Genomic DNA, 11,532 nt, shown 5'->3' on the forward strand with positions numbered 1-11,532 from the left:
ACGTGACTGAGTGCCAAGCCCCCCCAATTTGTTCTATGCTCTTGGGCCTCCATCTCCTCATCTGTTAAATGGGGATATTTGAGGAGCAAATATGCTAATTCTTGGGAAATTATGTACCAAGCAACAGATTAATGGATGGGATGATGGTGGTGATAATGGTTATGATTATGATCACTCGACCACTTGGGAGAGAAAAATTTATATACCTTCTAATGCTCTAAAAATATTAGTTTTTAGGCAGTTTCAAATAGGCTCTTTGCAATAATAATAGTAATAATGATTCCTATATTAAATAGCATTTTTATTTTCACGTTAATTTTTCTCAAGCCTCTTGTGGCTTAAAATGGAACCTGTTTCAAATGATGCGTATTTTTCTAAAATAAAAGTGAGGGGGAAAAATAAGCAGTTGCATGCAGACCAACTTTGCTTTGTTGTTCAAATGGTGAGCTAGGGCCACAGAACTGAGGCTGGCACCTCGAAGCCCAGCACTTGGGTCTCAGTTTTGTCATTTACAAGATGGGGACAATAATTTCTTTCCAAGTATCTCAAGGCTTCTGTGTCAGAGGGACCACACACCTGGAAGTTGAAAGATAAGGTTGAAGCATCATCCCACAGGGGACTCTTAGCATCACAATCATTATCTTCATCATCATTATTAATTATTATTCATAATGATATTTGTAAGACTGAGTTACTCCAAAGCACTGTTTCCGTGAATGGGTTTTGCAGACTTTCACAAAAGTCTCTGCATGCATCTGATGAAGAGCCTGACCTTCTAGAATCTAGGCTGGTGCTTTAAGATTCTAAACCAGTCTCTCTCCCCAACACACCTTTTATTTCAGGCTGAAAAGCTGGACTCAAGATGGAGAGCGCCCCCGCCCCCCCGGACCCGGCCTTGCACGTTTTCTGCAGAAATGGCTCTCTTGGTTCAAGACCTCAGAGGCCAGTTTTCAGCCAGGAGCACATTTTTGCAGGGAGGGTTATAAATCAAATCCTGGGTCCTAATGAAACCACTGACACGACGCTAACTGTAACAGAGCGCACCCAGGCGCCACTTGGGAGAAATGAGAGGCACAAGTGAGAGTTTGTGGTGCCAGGGCACCAAAGGGGCGACCTCAGCCCTCCCCTTCTTCATCTCCTTCTGTCTTTCCTCTGCCTCCCACCCTAGCCTTTTTTTTCCTTCATCATTTTGTAGGATCTCTCACTACTACCTCCCTTTGCAGCTCCTCTGGGAACCAGCCCCATGGTAGAAATACAGACTCTGCCTGGTGACTCCCAAGGCAGACCCTTCCCTGGCTCTGCCTAGGTCTGCTGGGGTGGTGGGGGTGAGGAGGAGAGACAATGTGGCAAGGACCTGCACTGCTGCAGGCAGCAGAGAATGGTGACTGCAAAGCCCTGGATTCAGACAGAACATTGTCCCTGTCCTGATTTGCCATTTCCACTTTCTGACTATCTTGGACAAGATATGCAACCTCCCAAAGCCTCAGTGCTTAGCTTGTGAAAAGGGAACAGCAGCTCCTCCCCTGAAAGGCTGTTGAGAAGATTCAATGAGGTGGATAATGCCAGGATAGCTGTGCTATTCCGGGGAGGGGATAGGAATAGGACAGCTGTGGCCTGAGCTGCTGAGAACCTTGCTAGCCACAGCCAGTGCTTATCCAGGCTTATCCAATTGGATTTCAGAGAGGTACAAAAGGGCACATCTCTCCCAAATATCTTCATCACTGATGTCATCAAACCAGCCTTAGCAAGTTGTCTACATGGAAGTTCTCCCAGGCCTGACATGAGAGCCGAGGTTCCCAGTAGGCCTGGACTTCCACAGCTGGGTGAAGTTTCTGAGACTTTGGATAAGTGTCACACTGAATGTGTGAGTTAATCCCCAGCCACTGGCCAGGTGGGAGCAATCCCCACTTTCTCTAAGGCTTTCCCCAAGACACCTGGCTCAACCTCACTTCCTCTTCTGAGTTCCTGCAGTTTTGCTATTTATTTGGCACTGGACAGAGAGCACTCTCTTCGTCAAGGCTATAAACCTCCTAAGGGTGTTTAACACACACAACATTTCTCCAGATTTCCTTGTTTTGTCACTTCAGCCCAGTTCTGATGATCTGGGTGTCTTCTGATAATTAGGATGACTTGCTGGCTTATGTTAGATGTCCACAGAAGGACAGCTGTTGTCTTCTTCCATGCCCCTTCTGCTGGCATTTCACTGGCCAGAGTAGGTCACATGGTCTCCAGGGCAGGGTAATATATTCCTCTTCCCTAAGGCAGATTCACAGGGCAAGGGGCTGTGTTTGCAGAACAGGGATGCTCAGGTGCCCATCACCCCCGTCTCTCCTCCCTGGCAGAGGAAAAAAACACAGTCTGCACATGATCAAAAGGGGTCATCAACACCTCTCAGAGACTTTCCCCATTCAAGTTTGCATCTCATTTTCTTGCAAACTTTTTTCTTCCTTTTTCCATTTGTGCTTTCGTTGTTATAACCTATTTTCTTGCTGCCTTTCAAAGCCTTTATTCCACAAATGGAAGGAAGGAACTTTTTGTGTCACACAAGGTCCTTTGCCAGGCTGGTTGTCTTTCCAAATCAGCCAGGGTCTGGGGCAGTCAGGGAGGGGAGGAGGCTGGGCAGAGGCGGGTGAGTCAATAGCAAGGAGAAAGAGCAAGTGCAACTGATGAAGGTCCCCGAAGTGATTTGCAAATCTGCTGAAATCCTGAGCAAGCTTTGATTTAACCCAAGCTTGAAATGGCTTTTATTTACTGTCTATTGTGGAATAAATGACATCTCATAAACAGGCTTTATCCATTACCCAGAATGGAGAGCTCCGTGTTAGGGACATTTTATCCTCTTGATATCAAAGGAGATATGCCGGGGTGTGTTATTACAAATAGAAAAATCAATGCTGAGACACACACATCTAAAATTTCATTTTCATCCAGCCACATTTTCAAAGGTGGCAGTGGGCAGGGTGGGGGGGAGGCAATTGCTAATAAAAATGACTCCAGAACCAGAGGATTTACCAAGGCTGAGCAAAGGACCAGCTGGGACCAAGCCGGACAGTGAATAAATCTGGCTCTGCCTTGCAGACCACCCAGTCCCGCCCAGGGGTAACCTCCTAGGTCCCCGCCCAGTCCTGCCCAGATGCTTCCCATGCACCCAGAAGCTACCTCTCTTGCTGTTTCCAGTTCCTCCACTCCAACCTCGGGACACACTTAGCCAAAGACCAGTAAGAAAATACCAGAAATATCCAGAGACCTTTACTACCTTTGGGGCAGAGTATCTGAAGTGAAAGTAAAGAGTTGGCATGGACCCGAGAAGGAAGTTTGTTCAGACTCCAAGGAAAGGCCAACTGCTTCTCCTTGACCTTGGAGCCCTTTTCTCCTGCCATCTCTCCTCTTTCAGATGTAGGGGATAAAGAATTGTGGCTCTTTACAGAAATTTTTTAAAGTCACCAGCCTGGTGTTTCATTACCCTGTGTAACCTTGTATTGTGGTGATTCCCTGGGTTAAGGGTCTTCTCTCCTCATGAGGTCTTCTGACACAATGGAGCCTAAGATCAGGCTGTATATTTCCAGGCTGAGCCAGTGCTTGGTGCAAAATAGCTGTTCTATAAACACTGGCTGACAACGTACTGTGAGACATGCAGGCCTGCAGTGAGATGGAGAATGACTGTTTGACAACATGGTTGGGCTCAAAACCAACCCCAGCTGACTGGAAAGAAATACTGCACTTCTGATCAGCAGCTTCCACCTTGCAGTCTAAGCTAGATGGAATTGTGGGTTTCAAATATTCACGTTTATTTCATGAACAGCTAAGTCCATCAAGCCGAAGAAAACAAGTCTGTATATTTTGCTTGTTTTTAAGGTCTCATATGCAAAATCTTTACCTGCCTTTTGAAAAAAAAAAATCCAAAAACCTGAAACTCCCCAAAAAACAAACACTAGTCAGACTGTGAGCAAGAATGGACAGCCAGCCAGACACACACCCATGCCCACGCCCAGGGAAAGAACATAGAATCTCTGTTTTGGAACTGCCAGGGTGTCAAGGACTATTTAATCTAACATTGTCTCTAATAACTATGGAGAAACAGACTCAGGAAGGAGTGCTAATTTATCCCAAGTCCCATAGAATATTGTGACCAAGTGTGGACCAGCATTTGAAACCCTTGATCCCATTCCTAAGCCCTTTGCTATGCCTGAAAAGAATCCTGGGATAGAAGATAGCAATGAAGAAGGACCAAGTCTGACCATCATTACCAAGGTGATCACAATGCCAGCCACTTCTACTGAGGTAGCTGTCTTGGAGCCAATGAGTAAGGATGGAGGCTCAGAGAGCATCAGTCATACCATACAAATGACATTTCTGCTGTCTTAAAGCACAGCTCGTTTTCTCTGCAGACTTGACTTGGTTGAAGGCCACTAATCAGAACTGGGAAAGACTGACTCCTGATGCATTTGGGGGAGAGAAATTCCTGTGAGATGTGCCCCTTGCTCCCACACAGACACAGGCTAGCTATTTCTTTCCTGAGTGTTTCATAAAGGCTTGAGAGAGCAGCCTAAGCCAGCCAATACAACAGTGATGTTGCCTAAAACAGGCTGCAGTATTTAAATAAGCTTCAATAGGAAGACAGAGTCTCTTTGGACTTGGTCTGTGATGTAGTTATCAGGAGGAGAAATTTTCAGAATCCATTACCTACCGCTCCTTCCCCCAGGAAATCCCTAGTTTGTGGAATGTGAATCTCTCTGGCTTTGGCTGGCTTTTTCTCTCTGGATTGTCCTGGGTAAACATCTGCCTCACGCTGTGTGTTTATAAGAAGAGGCATTTGTGCCATTGATTGTTCTGAGGTTTTGCAGATCACGTGGGCTTTTTCTGCTGTACCTTCCCCCTTACATGCTGCCTGCTCCTCCTGAGCAAGCAGCCCCTAGCTTGCTGTTTTTGGTCCTTTTGTCATTATAGTGCATCACTCTGTCTAGAACAGAGAAGATATATACTGCAACCCACCTGTGCTGCTTTGGGATGGAGAGGTTTTTTGTAACAAGGGCAGTATATCTTAATTGTATTGTTGTCATTGTTATTTATTTCACAAAAAAATTTCAAACACCTTCTGCTTACAGAATGCTGAATTAGATACAGTTAACTATAAAAGAGGCATAAGTACTATTTCCAGGAGCCTATGGACTTAGTGAAGAGACAGATCTTGCAATTTTCAGACCTAGGGCCTCAGACTTAGCAGGGAAGAATTAGTCACCAGCCTGATTACTTAGCCAAATGGCCCTCATCTTGAGCTCTCACCTAGTTTAACCCACTCATGGACCAAGTCTGTCAGTTTTCTGCCCCCGGAAAAAAATGTAGTATCCTGTTTCTTTGTACTGCCACATGTTTCTTTATAAGGTCTCCTTGCATCACAGCTACTGGTAAGGATCATCACAGTGTGCCCATTATTACTTACCAGAACTCAACAAAATTCCTGGTAGGCAGAAAAAAATTTGTATCATTCCAAGTTAGATCAGAAACACAAAAGGAATGTCATCAAATGGCAAGAATTACAAAGAAGAATAAAGATAAAATTCTTTTTTAAGTTCTAATTTTTCACTGTGTGTAGCAAATTGTATTAAGGGGTTTCATCATGACATTTCCATATAATTACTTTGATTATATTCACCTTCTATTTTGGGGCCTTTGTCTCCTTTACCTCCAGCTACAGCTTGGACTGTGAGCACACACACCTGTCTTCTGAGAAAGGACCAGAAGGCCCTTTGACAGGCAAGAATCGTTGAGTGATCCGAAGCAGTAGGGAATTCCAGTCAGGAGAAGTGGATCTTGGTATTTAAGAAATGTTTCTCACCAAATGGATAGAGCCTCACTTTCTGCTTTATTTCCAGCTCCTAGGAAGCCAGCCGGGCTCTACTGCCCATCCTGGGTGGTCTAGTGTGAAAAAGGTCATGACTCAGATGATCCTCCAGGTGACAGCAAAACCTGTCCTGAATTCAGTACTGGAGGGAAGATCCATGTGCCAGTCTAGGCTAGTGACCTTGGATTCTCTCACTCAGCCTCTCTGGCTTCCATCGGGACTGATTTCTCATGGCATTTTCATGGCAAAGACTCCATGCAACAATTAGGTTATGCTTTTATGATCTGTAATTTCTTCCTTGAATGTGAGAATGACCTGTGAGAATCTCTGCAGAGTGCACTGCACCCAGTGCCAGTTGAGTGGCTGGTCTTACTGTTGTCACTTGAGGTTACACTAAAGCCTCACTGCAGAAATACAGCCCGACACCTGGGAGAGAAGTGAGCTTGTCCACAGCGGGGGGGAAAAACGAAACCCAGCTCCAGCTTAATCTGTAATGTCTTTTCTATTTTATTTAGGGGGAAGGAAATAATATGACTTGTTACCAATGATCAGTGCCTGGGTGGTCATATAGAAGTGTTTATTAGATGATTACAGCACTTTCTAAAAAAATAATGAATCAAAATGAAAATAATAGTTTGATAAGATCAGTGCAAATTCACATGGCAATAGTTTCTTTCTGATCAGGGCCAGAGAGAGGTGTGGTCAGAAAGCGAAACACTGTTCCTTCAAATAGGATGGATATTTTTACTAGATGGTAGAAGGTAATCGTTTCACTTCTTTTTAAACTACATGATCTATTACATATACTTTTTGCATGTATGTATATGTATTTCATTGTAAACACTATTTTGAAATGACAAGGTAACGATATTGTTGTTAGCTTGCTAAGTGTTCCTCCTGAATAATGAAAAGGCCATATGATATTGTGGTGTCTGATAGAAATATAATTTGAGCTGCATGTCTAATTTTAAATTTTCTGACAGTCACATATTAAAAGATAAAATAGGTGCAATTTATGTAAATCTTGAATGTTATTTAACCCAAAATATCCAACTTATTATTATTTTAATATGTAATCAACATAAAAAATTATTAATGTCTTACTTTTTTTGCACTAAATCTTGGAAATCCAATGCATATTTTATATCTGCTACACATCTCAATTCTGACTAGCTGGTGAGCCAGAGCAAGCAAGCCCCAGGCTCCAAGGTCCCCTTCCTGGCAGGCCCCATAGGCTGAGAATGCTAGCTTCTCCCATTGGACAAGCCTGCAAGATGTCCCCTGAAAAATGCCACACCACCCCCTCTGGCTTCTTCTTCCTACTCTGGAATACAGACTATCACTCATAGGGAAGGGTCACCCACCCCAAAGAGACTCAGGAAAAATGACATGGGACTGCCTTTCCCCCCAAATTCCAGGCAGTGCAGTACTTTCTGCAGGGAGAGAAGTGGCCTTTGCTCACAGGCTCCTTTGCCCTGCCTACTACAGAAAGAAAACCTGAAGCCAGTTTGCTATTAAGGGGATGAGGTGTCAATGGTTTTGTAGAAAATGACAAGCAATAAGACACAGCGCTTGTGGTGTGAAAAGGCCAGCTTCATAAAGCCCCTCACTGGCTGTTTGGTTCTGAGATGCCTCATAAAACACTCACAGACAGGTGATGGATGTCCTGAGGGCTTCTGGCCCAAGGTAACCCTGGGCAGCATGATGGAGCCCTGGCCTGGGAGCAGAAGGTGGAACCCAAATCCCACCTGGAAAGTGCTTACTCCCTTGTCACATGCTGACCAAGCCATACCCCTGCTAGTGAAATCAAGTCCCCTGGGTTATTCTGGGTATTATAACCCCAGAAAAAATAATCCTAATCAGATTTGAAATATGACATCGCTCCTGGAGAAGGACTGGGAATCTGCAGACCCTGGGGAGGCCCAAGCCTGGGTGCAGGGAGCAGAATCTGAGAAGCACCCCTCCCTGCCCCAGAGCCCACCCCACTCCAGCTGTTTATGAGGGCTGATGTGTGCGCAGGGTACCTGTGCCTTAAACCAAAAGACCAGTAAAACCAGGATCAGAGATGCACCTCAAGGCTTATAGATAGACACTTTTCCTTTTTCCGTGTATACAATATGAAACAGGACATGCAGGATATGAGTAGGATAGATATCTCTTAGAAAAAGAGGCTGGGCTACATTTGCAACCAGCAGAGTTTCTCCTCCACATAAGCATGAAGCCCTGCTTGTAGGCTGGTGGGAGACATGCAATTTACCTTCAGCTGGGAAGGCTGGGATTCCCATTTAAAAGTCTAAGCTCGATTATGTATTGATGCCTTTTCTCCATAGCTATCTGACTCTTACTGGTTGGAAGAAGCTCCTGTGTGCCTAAAGGAATTTTTGAATTAAGTTCTTTTCAGTCATTTTCCTCTCAAGTGTTAACCAATGAGATTGTACTTTGACAAAAGTCAGCTTTCCCCACCTCTACCTTCCCCTTCATTTTATGTCATGAAATAAAATTAAGTGCCAGGAGAGGCCATCAAACAACTGGGTCTGACATGGTTATTTGGCATTTATTTTTTATTTACAGAAAAAGTGAGAATAATGCATTAGAGCCACTCATATTTTACAGTGAATATTCCTCCAAATCCTATTGGGACACGAATGTGGGCAGTTTAAAGAATAAACAGGACTCACTCTCAGTGACTCTGGTCAGTGCTCTTGCTGCCAGCCCAGAAGTGGCCCCTGCAACTGCACATTTTCTTCAATTGCCAGAAGTGGGGATGGTTCGGCCTCCTTACTACGTCAGTTGCCTCATCCCTCACTCGCCACAGGGGAGGGGAGTGAGGTCCCCTCCCAGTTGTAATGCTCTTACTTCCATGGGCTGGAATCTTCTTTTCCTACATTGTTTCCTTTTTTCGTCCTACAATGTTTGCCTGAGGAGCCAAGTTGGCTCCTTGTTTTGGCAAGAATTCCTCCACCCTCACACCTGTCCTTACCTCCAGTCACCCTATCTCACTCCATTATCTAAGGGGAAAGAACAGCTAAACGAATCTTCTGGAAGTGATGGGTTGATGAATGGAGAATGCATGCTGAAGCTAGTGGAGAAGTGGGAACCAGTGAGAATTGGCATGGGGTGAACTGAAGATTGGCATGGGGGACCCTGCCGAACAGCACTGTGGGGAACCCAAAACTGTGTAGCCAACCCAGGTGATCTGTTCCAGATGAATATCCCCAGGCAAGTTTGCACAGGACTTGCTTCAGTATGGAGAAAGGATTTAGGGTAACTGGAGAATTGTGTGTTGTTAGAAAGCACAACTTGGTGACATGTCCTCACCCAGCTATGTTAGGGCCTTAGGGAGGCTTTTACATTTGACACAACTGTTCAAGATCCAGCACCTTGGGGAGCTACTTAATCCCTCTGAGCCTCAGTTTCCTCATTTGAAAAATGAGTAACAGTACTACCTGTCTCAAGCAGTGGTGAAGATTAAAAGGAGCTGATTCACGGAGAACCAGCACCTGGTCTACAATGGAGCCAGAGAAAAGTAGTTTAGCTTATGAAACCAGCCCCTGCTCTCAAAAACCTGTTGAAGATAAAGCACAGCCTCCGAAAACTGAATAGTGACAGAAATATGTGACTCAAAGTCACCCAAGGAGGCATTTAATTTATGTTTTAGGGATTGAATTGCATGGAGTTGTTCTTGTCTAAGGTAGCCACCCTTCAGATGTCCTGGTTTTAGCTTTTGGTCACCCTAGTCCTGCCTTCTGGAGTATCCTTGAACCCCTGCCATCAGCCAGGCACAGTGCTGTACCCCAGGCACTCCCCTCTTCCTAGGCTTTCTCCTCCTCCTTTGTATCTCCTCCATCCTCCAACTAACTACCCCCCCCCCCATTCAAATGAGTGCTCTGGGGGCACAGTGACAACCTCATACAACTTTTAGTCCACCAGAGAGACAGACACTGTCACTGTCAACAATCACACACAGGCACTGCCCTGCTGGTAGCTGGGGAGGGAGGCTTGTGGAAAGAGTGTGAGTCTAACCCCTCTTGGGAAGGAAGCACAGTGGCTCTCACCGTGCAGCCACGGGCCAACCTCAGGTGGGCTTCTTCTCAGAGCAGGTGTTGATGGGGGGTAATAAGGACCCTGAGCAGACGGAGGAGGAGAATGGGAATTACAGGAGGGGGATGTCCAAATCTCAGCATCTCAGGCAAGCTCCTTTTTTTTTTTCATTTTTCTTTTATTATTCATATGTGCATACAAGGCTTGGTTCATTTCTCCCCCCTGCCCCCACCCCCTCCCTTACCACCCACTCCGCCTCCTCCCTCTCCCCCCACTCAATACCCAGCAGAAACTATTTTGCCCTTATTTCTAATTTTGTTGTAGAGAGAGTATAAGCAATAATAGGAAGGAACAAGGGTTTTTGCTGTTTGAGATAAGGATAGCTATACAGGGCATGGACTCACATTGATTTCCTGTGCGTGGGTGTTACCTTCTAGGTTAATTCTTTTTGATCTAACCTTTTCTCTAGTACCTGGTCCCCTTCTCCTATTGGCCTCAGTTGCTTTAAGGTATCTGCTTTAGTTTCTCTGCATTAAGGGCAACAAATGCTAGCTAGTTCTTTAGGTGTCTTACCTATCCTCACCCCTCCCTTGTGTGCTCTCGCTTTTATCATGTGCTCATAGTCCAATCCCCTTGTTGTGTTTGCCCTTGATCTAATGTCCACATATGAGGGAGAACATACGATTTTTGGTTTTTTGAGCCAGACTAACCTCACTCAGAATGATGTTCTCCAATTCCATCCATTTACCAGCGAATGATAACATTTCGTTCTTCTTCATGGCTGCATAAAATTCCATTGTGTATAGATACCACATTTTCTTAATCCATTCGTCAGTGCTGGGGCATCTTGGCTGTTTCCATAACTTGGCTATTGTGAATAGTGTCAGGCAAGCTCCTTGACCCCATTGTGCCTTATTTACTCATCTGAAAAATGGAGGAACAAATGACTGGTCACCTTTTGTCTCACTTTCTAAGATGGCCAATCAGTTTGTCTGAGACCCACATGACCAAGTCCAGGGTTTAGAAGGGTCTGGGAACAGAAATACTATGTTTTCAGAGACTTGGAACTATAAATTTCCAAGCCTGAGCCTGAAGACTACATGCTCTCAGGGTCCATCCCCACATGCAGAACCCTACTGTACCTAGAGGGCAGAGGGGCTTCTCCTTCTCCTCTTCCTCCTTCTTCTTCATCTCTCTCTCTCTCTCTCACCAGTACTTATGATGTCAAGGGCAGAGTCAACTCCAGTTGAAGTTGAAGAAGGTGCTGTAGCCATTTTTGTAGGCAGGGAAGTAAAATATAAACTTGTGGACCACTTTTGATCGTTGTTTCACATATCATCTCTTCTTAAGAATCCTCCAAGGAGTCTCCCATGATTTTTTCTTGCTGAAACAATTTGCCCTTTCTTTGAACACTCCATTGCCTACTGTGGACACTGCTCATAGGACACCTAACATGATATCCCTATGTGTTATGACTGTGTTCTTGCCCAACTAGACTTGTAGATGGAGCTATATTATCTACTTTTTTTTATCCTTGCTCAATTCCTAGAAATGGGATAAAACATCCTAAGGGTCAAATAAATGATGCTGAATGAATGAGTGATGTGAGCCTAAATGAATGCCTGTCATAAATGCAGGGACTTTTCTAA

Source organism: Castor canadensis, chromosome 4, assembly GCF_047511655.1.
Source record: "Castor canadensis chromosome 4, mCasCan1.hap1v2, whole genome shotgun sequence".
NCBI classification, from domain to species: domain Eukaryota; kingdom Metazoa; phylum Chordata; class Mammalia; order Rodentia; family Castoridae; genus Castor; species Castor canadensis.